At 45.6% G+C, this 21555-nt stretch overlaps 1 pseudogene; it reads right to left on the bottom strand.

Annotated features, from left to right (window-relative positions):
* Positions 1 to 4675: 4675 nt before the first annotated feature.
* On the bottom strand, positions 4676 to 8690 carry LOC129563987 (coiled-coil domain-containing protein 86 pseudogene; annotated as a pseudogene).
* Between the last annotated feature and the right edge of the window lie 12865 nt (positions 8691 to 21555).

Genomic DNA, 21555 nt, shown 5'->3' on the forward strand with positions numbered 1-21555 from the left:
ACACTTTCCCTGTATATAAAACAAACAAAAATAAATAACAAGGACCTACTGTATAGCACAGGAAACTATTCAGTGTCTTGCAATAAACTATAATGGAAAAGAATCTTAAAAAGAGTAAATATGTATAAAACTAAATCACTCCACTGTACACCAGAAACTACCACAACACTGTAAATCAACTATACTTCAATAAAATAAAATAAACCAAATAAACAACAGAAATTAATTACTCACAGCTCTGGGGGCTGGGAGGTCCAAGTCCAAGGTGCTGGCAGATTTGGGGAGAGCTTGCTTCCTGGTTCCTGTCTTCCTTCTTTGCTGTCTTTTCTCTGTGTCTTCACATAACAGAAAGAACAAGCTAGGTCTCTGGGACTTCTTTTTGTAAGGACACTAATCCCATTCGGCATCGCAGACGCGAGAGACGCCGGCCCCGGCGGCGCAGACGCGAGAGACGCCGGCCCCGGCGGCGCAGACGCGAGAGACGCCGGCCCCGGCGGCGCAGACGCGAGAGACGCCGGCCCCGGCGGCGCAGACGCGAGAGACGCCGGCCCCGGCGGCGCAGACGCGAGAGACGCCGGCGCCGGCGGCGCAGACGCGAGAGACGCCGGCCCCGGCGGCGCAGACGCGAGAGACGCCGGCCCCGGCGGCGCAGACGCGAGAGACGCCGGCCCCGGCGGCGCAGACGCGAGAGACGCCGGCCCCGGCGGCGCAGACGCGAGAGACGCCGGCCCCGGCGCAACCGACCAGGCAAAGAGGCACAGCCGAGAGGAGCTACACCATGCCTGAGGCCAGGGCCGGCGGCCGAGAGGAGCTACTCCACGTCCAACAGGCGGTGGCTGCGCGGGCGCAGGAGGGCCGAGAGGAGCTACTCCGCATTCAAGGTCAGGAGGGGCGGCCTTGAGGAGATACCCCTTGTCCAAGGTAAGGTACAGCGGCTGCACTTTGCTGGAGCGGCTGTGAAGAGATTTTCCACGACCAAGGTATGAGAAACCCAAATAAGACAGTAGGTATTGCAAGGGGGCATCAGAGGGCAGACACACTGAAATCATAATCACAGAAAACTAGTTGATCTGCTCACATGGACCATAGCCGAATGTGGTCCACTGGAGAAGGGAATGGCAAACCACTTCAGTATACTTGCCTTGAGAACCGCATGAACACTAACAAAGGGCAAAATGATAGGATACTGAATGAGGAATTCCCCAGGTCGGTAGGTTCCCAGTATGCTACTGGAGATCAGTGGAGAAATAACTCTGGAAGGAATAAAGGGATGGAGCAAAAGCAAAACCAATACCCAGTTGTGGACGTGACCAGTGATAGAAGCAAGGTCCAGTGCTGTAAAGAGCAATATTGCATAGGAACCTGGAATGTTAGGTCCATGAATCAAGGCAAATTGGAAGTGGTCAAACAGGAGATGGCAAGAGTGAACATAGACATTCTAGGTATCAGTGAACTAAAATGGACTGGAATGGGTGAATTTAACGCGGATGACCATTATATCTACTACTGTGGGCAGGAATCCCTTAGAAGAAATGGAATAGCCATCATGGTAAACAAAAGAGTCCGAAATGCAGTACTTGGATGCAATCTTAAAAATGACAGAATGATTTCTGTTCGTTTCCAAGGCAAACCATTCAATATTACAGTAATTCAGGCCTATGCCCCAACCAGTAATGCTGAAGAAGCCGAAGTTAATCGGTTGTATGAAGACCTACAAGACCTTTTAGAACTAACACCCAAAAAAGATGTCCTTTTCATTATAGGGGACTGGAATGCAAAAGTAGGAAGTCAAGAAACACCTGGAGTAACAGGCAAATTTGGCCTTGGAGCACGGAATGAAGCAGGGCAAAGGCTAATAGAGTTTTGTCAAGAGAATGCACTGGTCATAGCAAACACCCTCTTCCAACAACACAAGAGAAGACTCTACACATGGACATCACCAGATGGTCAACACCGAAATCAGATTGATTATAGTCTTTGCAGCCAGTGATGGAGAAGCTGTATACAGTTAGCGAAAACAAGACTGGGAGCTGACTGTGGCTCAGATCATGAACTCCTTATTGCCAAATTCAGACTTAAATTGAAGAAAGTAGGGAAAACCACTAGACCATTCAGATATGACCTCAATCAAATCACTTATGATTATACAGTGGAAGTGAGAAATAGATTTAAGGGACTAGATCTGATTGATAGAGTGCCTGATGAACTCTGGACGGAGGTTCATGACATTGTACAGGAGACAGGGACCAAGACCATCCCCATGGAAAAGAAATGCAAAAGAGCGAAATGGCTGTCTGAGGAGGCCTTACAAATAGCTGTGAAAAGAAGAGAAGTGAAAAGCAAAGGAGAAAAGGAAAGATATAAGCATCTGAATGCAGAGTTCCAAAGAATAGCAAGGAGAGATAAGAAAGACTTCCTCAGTGATCAATGCAAAGAAATAGAGGAAAACAACAGAAGAGGAAAAACAAGAGACCTCTTCAAGAAAATTAGAGATTCCAAGGGAACATTTCATGCAAAGATGGGCTCGATAAAGGACAGAAACGGTATGGACCTAACAGAAGCAGAAGATATTAAGAAGAGGTGGCAGGAATACACAGAAGAACTGTACAAAAAAGATCTTCATGACCAAGATAGTCACGATAACATGATCACTGACCTAGAGCCAGACATCTTGGAATGTGAAGTCAAGTGGGCCTTAGAAAGCATCACTACAAACAAAGCTAGTGGTGGTGATGGAATTCCAGTTGAGCTATTTCAAGTCTTGAAAGGTGATGCTGTGAAAGTGCTGCACTCAATATGCCAGCAGATTTGGAAAACTCAGCAGTGGCCACAGGACTGGAAGAGGTCAGTCTTCATTCCAATCCCAAAGAAAGGCAATGCCAAAGAATGCTCAAACTACCTCACAATTGCACTCATCTCACACGCTAGTAAAGTCATGATCAAAATTCTCCCAGCCAGGCTTCAGCAGTATGTAAACCATGAACTCCCAGATGTTCAAGCAGGTTTTAGAAAAGGCAGAGGAACCAGAGATCAAATTGCCAACATCCGCTGGATCATGGAGAAAGCAAGAGAGTTTCAGAAAAACATCTATTTCTGCTTCATTGACTATGCCAAAGCCTTTGACTCTGTCAATCACAATAAACTGTGGAACATTCTGAAAGAGATGGGAATCCCAGACCACCTAACCTGCCTCTTGAGAAACCTGTATGCAGGTCAGGAAGCAACAGTCAGAACTGGACATGGAACAACAGACTGGTTCCAAATAGGAAAAGGTGTACGTCAAGGTTGTATATTGTCACCTTGCTTATTTAACTTATATGCAGAGTACATCATGAGGAATGCTGGGCTGGAAGAAGCACAAGCTGGAATCAAGATTACTGGGAGAAATATCAATAACCTCAGATATGCAGATGACACTACCCTTATGGCAGAAAGTGAAGAGGAACTCAAAAGCCTCTTGATGAAAGTGAAAGAGAAGAGTGAAAAGGTTGGCTTGAAGCTCAACATTCCGAAAACAAAGATCATGGCATCTGGTCCCATCACTTCATGGCAAATAGATGGGAAAACAGTGGAAACAGTGTCAGACTTTATTTTTTTGGGCTCCAAAATCACTGCAGATGCTGATTGAAGCCATGAAATTAAAAGACGCTTGCTCCTTGGAAGGAAAGTTATGACCAACCTTGATAGTATATTAAAAAGCAGAGACATTACTTTGCCAACCAAGGTCCGTCTAGTCAAGGCAATGGTTTTTCCCGTGGTCATGTATGGATATGAGAGTTGGACTGTGAAGAAAGCTGATCGCCGAAGAATCGATGCTTTTGAACTGTGGTGTTGGAGAAGACTCTTGAGAGTCCCTTATACTGCAAGGAGATCCAACCAGTCCATTCTAAAGGAGATCAATCCTGGGTGTTCATTGGAGGGACTGATGCTAAAGCTGAAACTCCAATACTTTGGCAACCTCATGCGACGAGTTGATTCACTGGAAAAGACTCTGATGCTGGGAAAGGTTGGGGGCGGGAGGAGAAGGGGACGACGGAGAATGAGATGGCTGGATGGCATCACCGACTCTGTGGACATGAGTTTGAGTGAACTCCGGGAGTTGGTGATGGACAGGGAGGCCTGGCGTGCTGTGATTCATGGGGTCGCGGAGAGTCGGACACGACTGAGCGACTGAACTGAACTGAATCCCATTCGTGAGGGCTCTTTTTTTTTTTTTCACACTTTATTGTTTATTATGTTTTCTCCAGCAGAATGAAAGCTCCTTGAAGGCAGTAACTTTTGTCTGTATTCCCTGATACCTAGAATTGTGTCTGTACACAGTAGGTGTTCCACACAGATTTCTGCTGGAGCCTGGATGCAATGAGTTAATCAGAACTCAGGTGGTGGGAGGTGGGGGTGGGGGGTGGCTTCTTCAGAGTCTGGGACAGGAAAGGGGGAGCTGGAGAGACCCTGCTCCTTGCAGCCTCCCCATTTTAACCTTAAGTGTTAGAAAGTGTGGTGGAGCCGGATTCAGTTTGCTGGGTGACAGGGTCAGTGGGGCACAAATGGACCCTAAGCAGTCTTTGGGAAGGTGGGGTGGGGGGATCTTGACACCTGACTCTGGCCTCCTGGCATGGGTTGGACCCAGGACCCTTTGACAGAGCATACACATTCTGGGGAGTCACCCCTCCAGTCATCAGTTCCCTGAGGAACCAGAAATTACTCTTCTTGGTTTGAAGGCACTTGGAAAGGAGCAGGCATGGGAGGGCGGAAGAGGAGGCTGAGCCTCTTCCCGCCTCCAGTCTCTGAGAGGTTCCAGGCTCCCCCTGCTCCACAGAGACCTGCCTGCCAGCCCTTGAAGGCTCGGAGCCCCGACTGGAGTGGTGGCCCGTCTGGGAGCCATGGAGCCGGAGAGCAGAGGTGTGTGGCCAGTGGCCCGGGAGCTGCAGTGTGGACCCGGTGGCTGGCCGCAGAAGGCCTCGGCCGTCCAGAGCTCAGACCTTGGCTGAGGCGGTGGCTTCTGCAGCTAGGTAAGAGTGTCCGGCTTCTCGATGGATCGCAGCTGCTGCTTTGCCCGCTTGAGCTTGGCAGGCTTTCGGATGACTTGGACGCTCTCTGCCTCCCGCTCCTCCTCCAGACGGCGTTTCTCCTGCGAGTTCTCCCTGCGGCGACGCTCCTTCTCCCGCTCCAGGCGCCGGCTGAAGCCCTGGGCCAGCTTCCTCTCCTGCCGGTCTTTCATCTAACGCTGCCGGCATGTGCACAGGGGCTTGTCCTGAACCATCTGGGAGAACCTCTTCTTTGGGCGGTACTTCCACACCCGCCCAGACTTGCGCTTCTCCTTGGGGATCATAGGAACCTCCTCCTCCTCCGGCTCCTTGGACGCAGGGGCCTGGGCCAAAGACCCTTTTCGCGTCTTTGGCACGGGGCCTTCTCTCGCCGGCCGCCCGGCTGCAGCTAGCTTGCTCTGCTCATGCTGATCCCGTGGGGAGCCGGGCGACTGGGGTGTCAGCTTCTGTAGTGGCTTCGAGGGCGCGGGACCCAGAGATGCTGACCTGGGTAAGACTCTAGCGATCCTGAGTCCGGCTGCAGCTGATATCGGGGGACCCCAGGGTCGGCTCCTCCTTACTCTTGCGCAGTTCTGAGTCTGCTTCGCCTTGGTCCTGGGAGAACTTGGGTGACTCCTCGCTTGGCTCTGACTGAAGTCGGTGGAATTCAGGACTCGACTTCTGCTGGTTTTGGGGCGACTCCAGGCCTGGATCTCGCAGACCCTGGGGGGAACCTGAGTCCGGTTCCGGCTGCTTTCGAGGGAACCCCAAGCCTGGCCCCTCCTGTAGACTGGGTGATCCCGGGCTTGTCTCTGACTGATGACTGGGCTCACTCATTTCTTCTGGGTTCGACTGGAATTCCACAAGGGCCCGTCTGGCCCACAGAACTAAGGTGGGGTTCTCGGGAGAGTCAGTCTTTAAGTATTCCAGCCGTAGGCTGCGCCTCAGCACGTAGCCATTATTTTCAAACCCGAACCCACCTGCGTATGAGGGTTCTTCTGGCCAGATCACCTCCCAAAGGTTCCACCTCCAAATACCATCATCACCTTGGAGATTAGAATTTCAACATATGAACTTTGTGGGGACATATCTATTCAGAACCATAGCAACTGGCTTCCAGTGAATCAAAGAGCTTGTCCCCAGAACACCCCAGTTTAGAAGGAGAGCCTTCCTGTATAACTTTAACATTAAATGAGGTGGAAAACCTGGGCGAGAATCCTGAAGGACACAGGCATTCTGAGACCTTGGCCAAGAGACTCGAAGTTCCCTCATTCTTGTGCCAGTGCATGGACCCAGCCTCCCTGAGGTCTGTTTCTCAGGCCAAGAAGCAGCAGCTGCTGAGGGTGGACTGGACATGAATTCCTATGTATGTCTATGTGTTCCCTGCATTCCAGAAGGACTAGGACCAGGCTCCTTCTCAGCACTTTCAGGCATCCCTGCTAAGCCTTTCTGCAAGTTCTTGACTTCCCGCACTCAAGCCAGTCCAGCTCCAAACTGCCTATCTCCCTCTGGGTACATCTTCCACTTGGGCTCTGCCATGGCCCACATCTACCGCATTCTTCATCTTTTTTAAACACTGAGGGTCAGACAGCTCCCCCTGTTATGTGTTGGCACCTTGACAGTTTTCAGGCAACTCACTCAAGTCTTTTGCCTTTGATCAGAGACTACACACCTTTCATCTTAGATTCACAGAAAGCAACAGTAGACTCAGATGAATTTGACTGTTTTCCTGCCTCTGTACAGATTGATGGGACCATGTGTATTTTACCTTGGACAAGCCTGAAAACAGTAATAACAGAAATACATTTTTCACTGTCTCTTTTCCTCTCTTTGAAAGTGGAGGACAGATCAACAACAAGGTCCTACTGTGTAGCACAGGAAACTATATTCAATATCCTGTGATAAACCATCATGGAAAAGGATATGAAAAAAAGAATATGTATGTATACATATAACTGAATCACTTTACTGCACAGCAGAAATTAACACAACATGGTAATCAACTATATCTTCCCAGGTGGCTCTAGTGGTAAAGAGCCCACCTGCCAATACAGGAGACAGAAGAGATGCAGGTTTGATCCCTGGTTTGGGAAGATATCCCTGGAGAAGGGAATGGCAATCCACTCCAGTATTCTTGCATGGAGAATCCCATGGACAGAGGAGCCAGGCAGGTTACAGTCCATAGGGTCACAAAGAATCGGACATGATGGAAGTGACTTAGCACATACGAAAATAAACTATACTTCAATTAAAAATATCAGTTAAAATGAAATAAAGATTAAAATTGAGGACATCAAGCAAAATAGACTAAGATAAAAATATCACACATATAAATAATGTTGGAAATAGGAACAAGTGATTTGTAAAGTGAAAGTGATGAGGCATCTATGACCACCTTTTTTGAAAATAAATTAAAAAATAGAAGAAATTGGAAAAAAGTGGAGGGGAGCCCAGTTTTCACTGAGTCGTCATTCCCAACAGAGACTCTATCCTCTGTGCTATGTCATCAATTGAGAGACTTTCTACCTGTGAGAAGACTCTTGAGAGTCCCTTGGACTGCAAGATGATCAAACCAGTCAATCCTAAAGGAAATCAACCCTGAATAGTCATTGGAAGGACTGATGCTGAAGCTGAAGCTCCAATACTTTGGCCACCATTGATGTGAAGAACTGACTCATTAGAGAAGACCCTGATGCTGGGAAAGATTGAGGGCAGGAGGAGAAGGGGACGACAGAGGATGAGATGGTTGGATGGCATCACTGACTCCATGGACATGAGTTTGAGCAAGCTCCGGGAGATGGTGAAGGACAGGGAAGCCTGGCGTGCTGCAGTCCATGGGGTGGCAAAGAGTTGAACACAACTGAGCGAATGAACAGCAGCAACAACAATTGCCCGTGACAATAGTGTCGCCTCTCATCCCTCCAGTGGCTGGCCTTTCCTCAGGCTCTTATTACTGAGCTGGATCCCTCCAAGGCCCAACCACTTTCACATGGGCCTCCCTAGTTCCAATCATGGTCACCATCACCCAAAGGGCAAGTGTTCGTAAAAAAATTCCTCAAGGGATGGTTTCCGGCCTTGTGTTGTTGCTGCCTCCCAAAGAGCTCTGACTCGGGCTCTTCTCAACCCTTGTGAATGACTGTGGGTCTGTGGCCAAAACCTCTGCCAATATGGGGCTGACTTTCCTTTCCCCTCCTGCTCTCAAGAACCAGGAATAAGGACTTCCCTGGTGGTACAGTGGATAAGAATCTGCCTGCCAGTGTAGCGGACACGGGTTGATCCCTGGTCTGGGAAGATCCCACATGCCTCGGAGCAACTCAGCCAGTGCGCCACAACTACTGAGTCCCCCTTCTAGAGCCCAGAAACCTCAACTGCTGAGCCCATGTGCCACAACCACTGAAACCCAGGCACCCTAGAGCCCATGCGCTGCAACAAGAGAAGCCACCGCAGTGAGAAGCCTGAGCACCAAAACTAGAGAGTAGCCCTGCTTGCTGCAACTAGAGAAAGCCTGTGCACAGAACCAAAGACCCAGCGCAACCAAAAATAAATAAAAAGAAGTTAAGTAAAGACTCTGTAATCTTAAAAAAAAAACAAACCTGAAATAAACTTGGGTCCACTCTTAACCAAAGAGCCATTTCTCAGAGACATTCGGATAGTGGAAGGGCTCATTGTTCTACAACCAACTGTGGTCTTCTGTCTGTGGGGTCAGTCCACCCTGACCCCACAACACCCCCCAGCTCCAAGCAGCTGTTGGTTTCCTACATATACTTAGAGTCTGAGCATATTAGGTAGGTGGCTCTCTGGGTTCTTAGATCTCTGTGAGCCTGGATGCTTGCTACATAAAGGAAAAGAGCAGATCGAAAACTTCGTGCCAGGTGAGTGAAATGCTCAGTGTGTAGCTTCACTGGAAGACACCCATTGCCCCCTCCTTTAGAATGTTGGGACATTTTAATTTTCTATGGTGCCTTCCTGGACTTTTGATGACCACAAGAGAATCCCTGGCCATCTATGCAGTGGTGTGAGTGGTATGGCTAGGCTATCCGTGACAAATGGGTGCCCAAATCTTATCATGGCCACCCTCGAAAATATCCAAGAACATGGGATATGCAGGACCCGGTCTGTGAGGTGCTCTCTGCTTCACTCCACGAAGAGGTAACTGGCTGATGTGGGGGCACCCTGCCCAATGTGTTCACCATGCAGTTCTCTCTCCTCCCTCACAGCCTTCAGAGTCCTAAGCCCAACCTCCACAATGGGCTCAGCTCTCCCATATGCACGTAGACACCCTGCCATCTCACTTCCCTGGTGGCTCAGTGATAAAGAATCTGCCTGCAATGCAGGAGACACGGGTTTGATCCCTGGGTTGGGAAGATTCCCCTGGAGGAGGAAATGGCAACCCACTCCAGTATTTTTGCCTGGAGAATTTCATGGAGAGAGGAACCTGGTGGGCTACAGTCCTCTGGGTCTCACAGAGTCAGAAACGACTGAGTGATTAACACTTTAACTTTCAGCTTGTTTAAAACTCTGACTCATTGGGACTTCCCTGGTGGTCCAGTGGTTAAGACTTCGCCTTCCAATGCAGGGGGTGAGGGTTCGATCCCTGGTCAGGGAGCTATGATCCCACATACCTCTTGACCAGAAAACTAAAACATGAAACAGAAGCAGCACAGAAGTAACAAATTCAATGAAGACTTTACAAATGGTCCACATCAGAAAATCTTTAAAAATAAAAAACAAAAAAAACTCTGACTCCTTAACCAGTGACCACACAAGTGTTTCCCTAGGATGCAAAGTTGGGAACGCCTCTCGGATGGATGGTTGGATGTTCATTCATCTTCCAAAGACCCCCACCCTTTCCGTGGACCCCTCTCAGATCTCTCTTGCTCAGATATGCTCCTGGAAAAGAACCAGATCTGCCCACTTCTATGAAGTCACATAGAGGGAAGGGCAAGTAGGAAATCTATCGAAGGGGAGAAAGAGCAGCCACCAGATGTGACAATGGGCAGTGCTATGGATGCCAGCCATGTCCAGGTGGGCCCAACACAATATTCTTTGTGTGGTCTCTCAGGATGGAGCTCCATTCATGAGATTTCTTCTCAGATGATAGTAATGGGCATCCTTTGAGTCACTGACCTCAATGGTCTCAGAATCTCCTTCAGCCTCCAGGCTCAGGACTCAAAATGGTTGGATTCCTACTATAGAATTTAAAGACTCTTTCATTCAAAAATAAATAAATAAATATCTGTCGAGCCCTGTGCAACTTCCATATGTGACCTGACCAGACCACAATGGCCATCTCTGCCCTTGCCATCTGTACACTGAAGGGCCATGTGTCTAATTCCCTAGACACATGGCCCTTCCTGATAAAGAATTAATTCCTGATAAAGAATCTGCTTGCTAATGTAGGAGATACCAGAGATACGTGTTTAATCCCTGGGTTGGGAAGATCCACTGGAGGAAGAAATGGCAACCCACTCCAATATTCTTGCCTAGAAAATCCTATGGACAGAGGATTCCATGGGATCACAAGAGTCAGACACAATTGAGCACACACATACCGCATCAGGGACCTTGCCTTCCCAGGCACTCCCAGCTCCTGCCCCACAGAACCGTCAGTATCATCAGCCAAGTTTCCCCAGTTCATTAAGATATTTATCAGCCCAGTGCTAAGTGGAAATGAATGTGAGCTTAAACACAAGGAACCTTAGAAAGCAGAGGGACAGAAGGCAGTCAGAAAATACGATCCTATGACAGAACCCTAAGAGTCTCACAGAAGTAGCTCACTGGGCCTGGCTCTTGAGCCTGTTCCTGTGTTCCCTAGCCCATGGTGGAGACTGGAGTTTCCTCTTCAGGAGCCATCCACAGCCTCCTGTTGGAAACCCTGATCCACAGGGTCTGGGCCCTGTTTCAATCATTTGTAAGCAATTTCTCACTACCAACTCTTGTGCATAACTTTGGGTTCGAAGTTGTTCTCTCACACATCAGAGCTCATGACTCAGTTTCCCCTTGTATTTTGACAAGAGGAAATTATTATCCACTTGACAAGAGAGTTTCACACTGAATGGACAGAGGTTCCGACTCTGGCACTGGGCTTTAGGAACTCCCCCAGGACTGAGCCGTAGGAGTGAAATTCATGAGCTTTTCTTGCACCTGCTACCCTGATCTTGCAGTCTGAGGTTGTAGCAGATGGGGCTCCCTCATTGATACCTGAAAAAGCAATCTATTCTCGTCCTCTCCCTGACTTCACAATCTCAAGCCCCATGAGATCTTTATGACTGACAGACCCTGCATGAGATCCTGCCAGTTCCCTGGCAACAAGCTGCCTCTTAAATCAAGGAGATGGGACTCTTGCGCTGTGGCAGCATCTGCTAGTGCTTCACCACGGTTTTCTCTTTCTTCTGAGTCCAACGTTAAATTTTGTTTCCTAACATCTTTGAAAGTCGTATGGGAAGTTCTATACCACAACCAGATCTGGCTTGGTTCTCAGTTATTTCCTCCCCCTGATTCACCCTCACTGAGCTGGAGATGATCGTGGCTATTTGCAAAGTCATAGATGGGAGAGCTGGCTCCTGAGTGATCACGTAGAGCAGAGCCACCCTTGGGCCAGAACACGACTTGCCTGGTATATGGGTACAAAGTAAACACCTTGACTCTGAGCCATTCTCGTTTGGCGGTCTGTTTGTTACAGCAGTTTAGCTTACCTTAAGAAATTTTTTTAAAAGCTCTCTTTTTCTCAGTTTTGTACCCAGAGATGGCCGAGGCCCACTTCTCAGGCTTCTGGCCTCACTCCTGAGATCTCTGAAAAAAATGTCAGCCTTCTGAACCTCTGATGAAAAATCCTACTGTTTTGGACCATTGGTCTATGGCAACTGCTCCCTTTGCTAGAGGTCTAGAATACTCAGGGCCTGGGATGGTGGCCTCCTTCCTCCTGTCTCACTGACATGTGTTCTAGAATTGTTCTCTTCTATCCGGGCTTCAACAAAGGAGTAAGAGATAGTAGGGGAACAAGGGGACATTTAAATATTTAGTGGATATTTTCATGGATACTGGGTAAGAAATTATGAATTTTGTTAGCCAGAATAATAGGATTGGTGTTAAGAAGGAAAAAAAATCTCTTAGGTTTATATATATGTAATGAAGTATTTGGGGCTTCCCAGGTGGCTCAGTGGTAAAGCCAGTGCAGGAGATAGATGTGGGGTCAATCCCTGGGTTGGGAAGATTCCTCTGGAAAAAGGAGTGGCACCCCATTCCAGTAGAATACTGGAGAATCCCATGGACAGAGGAGCCTGGCGGCTACAGTTCATGGGGTCACTAAGAGTCAGACACAACTGAGCACTCACAGCACCACACCGAGGTACTTACGGAATAAACATCCTAATGTCCAGAATTTCCTTTAAAGTACTTTAACAGAAAATCAGATGAAACAAATGTGATAGAATGTAACTGTTACACATAAGGAATGGATCTGCAGGTGTTCATCATACAATTTTCCCTACATGTCAGTATGTTTGAAAATTTTACTAATAAAAATGAAATGTAAAATCAAAAGTTTTCATTTCTGGGAAACAGTCCTCAAATTGAAGACTTCCTGGCACAATTGAGGACACAACAAACTAGTGTGTCCCTCTCCCACCTCCCCCTGATGACTCTGACCTTGCCCTTCCCAAGCTCATTCAGGCACAGGGAACTATAGTCAATATCTTGTAATAACTTATAATGAAAAATAATTTCAAAAATAATGTATGTTTATATGTATAACTGGATCACCTTGCTGTGCACCTGAAACATTGCAAGGCAACTATACTTTAATAATATATATATATTAAGAAAAAAAAGTTCACACAAGGAAAAAGGCAGCACGTGGGCTCCCCTCAAAGCCTGTGCACCCGACTCAGCGCTTCCTGCCAACTCCCTGACTTCAGATACCTGACTTTGGAAGCACACACTCCTGGCAGTGATCACTCCCGCCCTTGGCACTGGATCAGTTGGACTGGCCACCCACCCCCATACCACCTGACATTGCCATGATTTTGGAAACCTCTCACTCCTGAATCAGCTGTCCCACACATTTTATGCTGGACCCTGAATTGGTGGAGAGATGCAGAGTGTTAGTGGCTCATTCGTGTCCGACTCTTTGTGACCCCATGGACTGGGGCCCACTAGGCTCCTCTGTCCATTTTATTTTCCAGGTAAGAATACTGGAGTGAGTAGCCATTCCCTTCTCCAGGGGATATTCCTGACCCAGGGATTGAACTCAGATCTCTTGCAATGCAAGCAGATATCTTTACCATCTGAGCCACCAGGGAACCCCCAAACTGGTGGAGTTGTATGTAAGCACACACTTCCTAGAAGCCTCCCAAATGCAAGCACACCATCCCTGTAAGCTTCACAATTCCTCTAGCAGGATAGAGTCTCATCATCTCTTTTACCAAGGGTATCAGAGACCGAATGGGAAAAATGTGGGAGAGCTTCTAGCACAGGGACGGAAAGGGGACACCAGATATGAGGTCAAGGATATCCAACCCTTGACCAGCTCTTGCGGCCACTACAGAGCCTACTCTTGTCCCAAGTGTGCTGACCGCCAGTTACTCTAATTGGTCCCAGGACACAACTCTAGGCCTCCTGACTTTCGCATGCTGTGCCTCGGCTGCTTTCTTGCTGAGCTGTCCCTGGCTCAGACGTGCTGACTGCTTTTGGGTGCCCTGCTGCTACGTTCCCAGTCTTAGTTCCAAAACTCTGCTACAGCAACTTCATCACACATTGTTGGTGTTTAACAGCTTGGAGGCTGCTTTTATTAAAAAAAAAAAAAAAAAAAGAGTCCAAAACACTCAGTCGGAGATCCTTGCTCAGATCCTGCCGGGTTTCATCATTGTGCATTTGTGTCTCTACCTGCACCAAGATGCTGTACAGTGAAGATGATGAACAATGAGAGGCAGCAGCCCGAGTTCTGCCCCCCTGACCAACTCCCATGAGGTCCTTCTGAAGCAGGCAGGGCTGCTGGAGCCTCAGTGAGGTGGAAGATAGCAGATGGAGAGGTACTTCCTGAGCTCTTAGGAGGGCTCAGTCCTTCTGACAAACACTGTTAGCTTTTGAGAAATATTTAACCTCTTGACTGGCAAAGACATTTTTTCGAGGCACAGCATGCAAAAGTTAGGAGGCCTAGAGTTGTGTCCTGGGACCAGAGTAACTGGCAGTCAGCACACTTGGGACAAGAGTAGGCTCCGTAGTGGCCGCAAGAGCTGGTCAAGGGTTGGATATCCTTGACCTCGTATCTGGTGTCACCTTTCCGTCCCTGTGCTAGAAGCTCTCCCACACTCATTTTTCTTTGGACCTGAATGGGGTTACTCTGTGTAGCTTGAATTTTATTATTATTATTTAAATATTTATTTATTTGCCTGCACTGGGTCTTAGTTGCAGCATGTGAGGCCTAGTTCCCTGATCAAGGATCGAACCTGCGTCCCCTGCACTGGGAGCACAGAGTCTTAGTTACTGAACCACTAGGGAAGTCCCTGAACTTGTTTTTGTTGACATCAATTTGGGGGACATGTCAACTCAGATTAATTTCCCCATTCACTGGGAATGTTCCCCTTTCTAGGGATTGAGTCCCTGCCCCTCACATTGGTGCCCTGAGGCCCTCGTGTATTCATCCAAAGGTAAGTGATCTAAAATCTAAACCCGTCCTATCTCTGTGCTTCCCAAGGAGTTTTCAACTGATGATGGCAAGAGGGGAGTATTTTCTCCATTGTGGGGGAAAGGCAGGCGTCCTCAGATCACTGCCATGTCAGAGAGGCTGCTCCATGGGAGGAAGCAATGAATCTAGCCCTCAGAGAAAAGCAGAGTCAAAGTGCTGACAGTCTTTGAGTCCTTCTAGTTTTCTCTGTGTTCCAGTGGCAGCTAGGGTCTTCCTATGGTTCTGTCAGTTCAGTTCAGTTCAGTCGCTCAGTCATGTCCGACTCTCCGCGACCCCATGAACCACAGCATGCCAGGCCTCCCTGTCCATCACCAACTCCTGGAGTTCACTCAAACTCATGTCCACAGAGTCGGTGATGCCATCCAGCCATCTCATTCTCTGTCGTCCCCTTCTCCTCCTACCCCCAATCCCTCCTAGCATCAGACTCTTTTCCAGTGAGTCAACTCGTCACATGAGGTGGCCAAAGTATTGGAGTTTCAACTTCAGCATCAGTCCTTCCAATGAACACCCAGGATTGATCTCCTTTAGAATGGACTGGTTGGATTTCCTTGCAGTCCAAGGGACTCTCAAGAGTCTTCTCCAACACCACAGTTAAAAAGCACCAATTCTTTGGCGATCAGCTTTCTTCACAGTCCAACTCTCACATCCATACATGACCACGGGAAAAACCATAGCCTTGACTAGACGGACCTTGGTTGGCAAAGTAATGTCTCTGCTTTTTAATATGCTATCTAGGCTGGTCATAACTTTCCTTCAAAGGAGTAAGCGTCTTTTAATTTCATGGCTTCAATCAGCATCTGCAGTGATTTTGGAGCCCAAAAAAATAAAGTCTGAAACTGTTTCCACTGTTTCCCCATCTATTTCCCATGAAGTGATGGGACCAGATGCCATGATCTTCGTTTTCTGAATGTTGAGCTTCAAGCCAAACTTCTCACTCTCCTCTTTCACTTTCATCAAGAGGCCTTTGAGTTCCTCTTCACTTTCTGCCATAAGGGTGGTGTCATCTGAATATCTGAGGTTATTGATATTTCTCCCAGCAATCTTGATTCCAGCTTGTGCTTCTTCCAGCCCAGCGTTCCTCATGATGTACTCTGCATATAAGTTAAATAAGCAGGGTGACAATATACAACCTTGCCGTACTCCTTTTCCTATTTGGAACCAGTCTGTTGTTCCATGTCCAGTTCTAACTGTTGCTTCCTGACCTGCATACAGGTTTCTCAACAGGCAGGTCAGGTGGTCTGGTATTCCCATCTCTTTAAGAATTTTCCACAGTTTATTGTGATCCACACAGTCAAAGGCTTTGGCATAGTCAATGAAGCAGAAATAGATGTTTTTCTGGAACTCTCTTGCTTTCTCCATGATCCAGCGGATGTTGGCAATTTGATTTCTGGTGCCTCTGCCTTTTCTAAAACCTGCTTGAACATCTGGAAGTTCACGATTCACATATTGCTTAAGCCTAGCTTGGAGAATTTTGAGCATGACTTTACTAGCGTGTGAGATGAGTGCAATTGTGCGGTAGTTTGAGCATTCTTTGGCATTCCCTTTCTTTGGGATTGGAATGAAGACTGATGCCCCAATAACTGGTCTAATATTTTTATTTGAGCATGAGCTTGTTGGAGTTTGGTTTCTATGGCTTGCAATCAGGACCTTTTTGCTTTCCCTATTTATTAATGTCTATTATAGAAAGGCCTTCAGGAAAAGATTTGCGTGATAAATCAAAATCATGGGCTGCTGCCATGATTGTGTACTGCTTATGATATAGGGTTGGCCACAAACTTCCTTCCAATTTTCATATGGAAAAACCCAGAAGAACTTTTTGGCCAACCCAATTCATTCAGAGTATGTGTTCTATTCTAATCTGATTTTGCTGTGAATTCCGAAGAAAGTGAAAGAGGAGGGTGAAAAAGTTGGCTTAAATCTCAACAGTCGGAAAACAAAGATTATGGCATCTGGTCCCATCACTTCATGGCAAATAGATGGGAAAACAGTGGAAACAGTGTCAGACATTATTTTTGGGGGCTCCAAAATCACTGCGGATGCTGATTGCAGCCATGAAATTAAAAGACGCTTACTCCTTGGAAGGAAAGTTATGACCAACCTAGATAGCATATTAAAAAGCAGAGACATTACTTTGCCAACAAAGGTCCGTCCAGTCAAGGCTATGGATTTTCCAGTGGTCATGTATGCATGTGAGAGTTGGACTGTGAAGAAAGCTGAGCACCGAAGAATTTATGCTTTTGAACTGTGGTGTTGGAGAAGACTCTTGAGAGTCCCTTGGACTGCAAAGAGATCCAACCAGTCCATCCTAGAGGAAATCAGTCTTGAATATTCATTGGAAGAACTGATGCTGAAGCTGAAGCTCCAATACTTTGACCACCTGATGCGAAGAGCTGACTCATTTGAAAAGACCCTGATGCTGGGAAAGACTGAGGGCAGGAGGAGAAGGGGACGACAGAGGATGAGATGGTTGGATGGCATCACCGACTTAACGGATATGGGTTTGGGTGGACCCGGGGAGTTGGTGATGGACAGGGAGGCCTGGCGTGCTGCGGTTCATGGGGTTGCAAGGAGTCAGACACGACTGAGCGACTGAACTGAACCTACAATGCTAGGAGAGAACTTTAAGATCATTGTGGCTGCCTGGGTTTAATCACTGAGGGAGTAGGTAGGTATTCAGATAAGACATGAGAACTGAGAAATCAGACCTTAAGTGATGTATCTTTTGGAACTTCGCTTTTTGGTGTCAGGACTTCAAATAACCCAGGAGTCCACATTAGAACATTTTGTTTATATTGTAAACACACACACACACACACACACACACACACACACACACACACAAGTATTGTTTGGTGAATTTTTTTCTTTTGATTAAATACATGTATATGTGTATATTTAATATATTTAAATACATACACATAGTCAAAAGAAAATTCACAAAACAATACTCAAATGTGTGATCTAGGGCATACTCTATTTTTTATTCCATTTCTGTACAAAATGTTTCTAAAATTGATCTTAGAACTCAGCAGTTCTCAAACTTTTGGGTCTCAGGACTTCTTTATATTCTTAAATTTTGAGGATACCAGAGATTGTGTTTATGCGCATTACAGCTATTGATGTTTATTGTATTAGAAACGAAGGATGAGAGGTTTTTAAATACAAGAATATACAAACTCATATCCAATTACCTGACAGAGCAATGGCATCACTGTTTGGCCTTCAATCTCTGGAAAATGCCACCATACACTTGCAAATGAGATCTTAGTATTATGATGAGAATGGTTTCGACTGCTAGAATTCCCTGAAGGAGTCTCAGGAACAGCAGGTTGCCTGGACCACACTTTGAAAATTTCTGTACTCAGATTTGAAAACCATGAATCTAGAAAAAGCCCAGGCTGATTGATTATGGACAAATGGACCCCCCCAAAAAAAAATCAAATTAGCTACATTTCCTTCTCCATGTTTCCCTCTTGTTCTTCTCAAGTGAGGACAGTATTATGGTTAATTCCTCAACAATGATTTTGCATCAGATAGTTAATCTAAGCCAATCCATGCACAGCACTCCCCTAGCAACAGGTCCACGGGCAATCATATGTCCTAAATTGGCTCCAACAGACTGAAAAGAATTTAAATTCCACGACTGAGAGAGAGGTTTTCTCTCTCTCTGGATGTGAACAAGGAATGCTACTGGCAAAATACAGTGCTTACAAATGTTATTGCAAATAGAGTGGGGATATGAGAGGAAAAAAAAAAAAACAACCTGGGAGTTTGACGACACTGAACTAATTACATTGTGCCTGGGGCCTTCTTTACCTCCAGCGGGCTTTGCAGCTCTGAGAAAATGCATTTCCTTATTGTTAGACTTGGGGATTTCAGTTACTTGCAGCAGAAAAGATATTGACACACTGAGATTTTCGGGATGTCTTGTTAAATATCCCGTCTTGCACTTCGCTGGTTACAGAGTACTTTAAAGGGCATGTTGTGTGTGACTCTACCTAGCACAGAACCAGCAAGTTGGTAGTTTGGATAATTAGATCCAGTTGACCAGGGGACAGGAGCTAGGGTTTCAAGGACTGCCCCTTCCTTATGCGTATTCTTTTATTTATAGCTTTGTGGCAAGAAAAGTTGTATTTTATTAATGCAGACACTCTTTTTTTCGTTGATTTCCAGGCATTCATTTTATAAACATCTATTTATGTGATTTGCTCAGATGTGGCTTCTTCACACACCCATCCTAGCCTCCGGCACAGCACATTGTAAGTATCGATCTACCCAACTAGACTGAGCTCGTGGAGGGCAGGGATTCAGTTTTACTCATTTTTATAGACCCTTGGACTCTTCATTGACAGATATGAAATAGGTTCACAATGAAGTCTGTTGAAAGAATAAGTGAATGATAAGGAAACGTGCTTTTGTAAAACAGAGGTCAGCAAACTCCTGACCATGGACCAAGTCTGGAATGTGGCCTATTATTCTATGGTCCAATAGCTAAGGATATTCTTTATTTTTTTAAATGGCTAAAAATTCAAAAGGAGAGCAATATTTTGTAATTTATTACATGATATTCAAATTTCAGTGTCCTAAACTAAAGTTTTATTGGAACACATTGACGGTCATTCCTTTGCACATTTTTTACATTTTCCAACTACAACAGCAGAGATGAGTCGGAATGACAAGGACCAACGGTCCAACAGAGATTAAAATATTTATTGCCGTTTATGGAAAGTTTGCCAACCTGTAATATTGTAATGTTTCCTGCTTTGTTTGTTTTTGACAGAGCTGTGGCCTTTATTCTCATTTTTTAAAGTTCAATCTTCATTTATCATAGTCCCATTGCCAAATAACATTGCAAGGGGAAGAAGCATTGGACTGATTAGCGGAGACAGCAAGGAATACTAAATTTAAATAGAATGAATACATCCCTAAAACTACCATTTAATAGAAAAACCTGTAATCACTTTAAAAATACTAATAAAAAACAGAGAATGAAATATTTACTCTGAGATTTGAATTATACAAATTACTTAGATTCACTGATGAAATAAATCTTTTAATTATCTAGTATCACCGTTGTTAGGGGAAGCACACTGACTGAAACAGCCCACCCTGGCCCAGCACCACAGTAACCATCTGCATGAGTTGTTTTATGACAGGAGGTCCTGGTAAGGAACACAGAATAAGCCACCCCCAACCAGAAGAGTTCAGGAAAGGTCAAAAGGAGACACCACATGTCCTACCACCTCCCAGAATCCTTCTCGCTGGCATCCATCTTGGCTGAACAAGGCGGGCACCACCAGGACGGACTCTGAGTCAGAATGATTGGCTAAAGGCAACCTGGAAACTAATCTGATCACAGTAAAACTCGTGCCGTGGCAGAGCAGTTCTCCTGGGTTCCCTTACCCTCCTGCTCTCCACCTGGGTGCCCCTTCCCAATAAAATCTTTTGCTCTGTCAGCCCATGTGTCTCCTCGGACAATTCATTTCCGAGTGTTAGACAAGAGTCCAGGAAGGGGTCCCCATTTCTGAAACACTATTACTTAATTCAATGGACATGTGATTTGACCCTTAATATTTTAATATTTTTCCACTGATATAAGCCCAATATATTGCTGAGTAGTTAAACTTCACTTAATACAGGGGTTAGAAGTCTTACTCTAAATACTGTATTGACATATTTTGTATCAGTGATTAAAATACACAGATGTTCTAGAATGTATTTCATATCAGGAAATGATATATTAATATATCAAAAATATATTGTTATACAAAATTATTTATACTGATTTGAAATGATAATAGTGTAAAAGCAAAATACATTTAGCTATAGTTACTGATATGGGTAGGCTACAGTCCTCGGGGTTGCAAAGAGTCGGACACGACTGAGCGACGGAATGGAACAGAACGGAACTGATATGGGGAGAGATGAATGACTTTTTTCTTTCTTGTATTTACCAATTTTTCTCTATTTTGCCTGTTTATAATTACCAAGAGTTTTAAATACTGCATGATTTGACCCATTTAAAATAAAATTCCTAGAATCCTTGTTAACTTATTTCACATTTACTTTGCTGCCCATATATTCCAAGAGCGCTCTGATATGGAAAGGACTAAACCTGAGGTCTGGTGCCTTGAAAGTAAAACACACAATAGCCAAGAATAAAATTAGAGGCAGAGCCAACTTTTCCACAGTAAGGTAAAGGAAGTCTGCTTACCATTCTTGGGCTGGGGTTGGGGGGTGGAATACACAAAGGCGCTTGAAATGGAAAAAAAGGTCACAGACTAACTAAATAAAACACCACTTAATTGCCTTGTGGGCCACTCACTCAGGGGCTCATGAAAGGGAGTTATTTTAGCAACTTCCGAAGAGACAATACATACTGTTATTGTTAAGTCCCTAAAGTAACATGAGAGAGGAAACAGGTTCGGGTCATCATCTTTCTTTTCAGGGCAAAACTTGATTACGAGATGAATTTTTTTAAATTCTTGAAATAGGCAAAGTAGCTTTTTTCTTTCATCTTCCGAACTCTACCAGCCTTGACCAGGAAGGGAAATGACGACCCTTTTGAGATTTAATACGTTATATTAACATAACATTAAACATTTAATACATTATAGCTCAATAACTCCTTTTTCAAGTAAAACAAGAACTTAAGAAAGGCAAATGTGAGTAATGTTTGTAAAGTCAACCAATGACTGGCAGATATTTTTAATAAAGAAAAATAGTCAATTTGCTATGAAGGAAAATGTGTAGTAATTTACCAGCTGTTGGAATTGTTTAATAACAGCACTTGTGTGACATGCACTGCTGTTCTAAATAACATATGGCATGGATGCAGAAAAGGTA

The sequence above is a fragment of the Moschus berezovskii genome, chromosome X (genome assembly GCF_049115385.1).
Source record: "Moschus berezovskii isolate FMDL1 chromosome X, NW_MosBer_1.0, whole genome shotgun sequence".
Lineage (NCBI taxonomy): Eukaryota > Metazoa > Chordata > Mammalia > Artiodactyla > Moschidae > Moschus > Moschus berezovskii.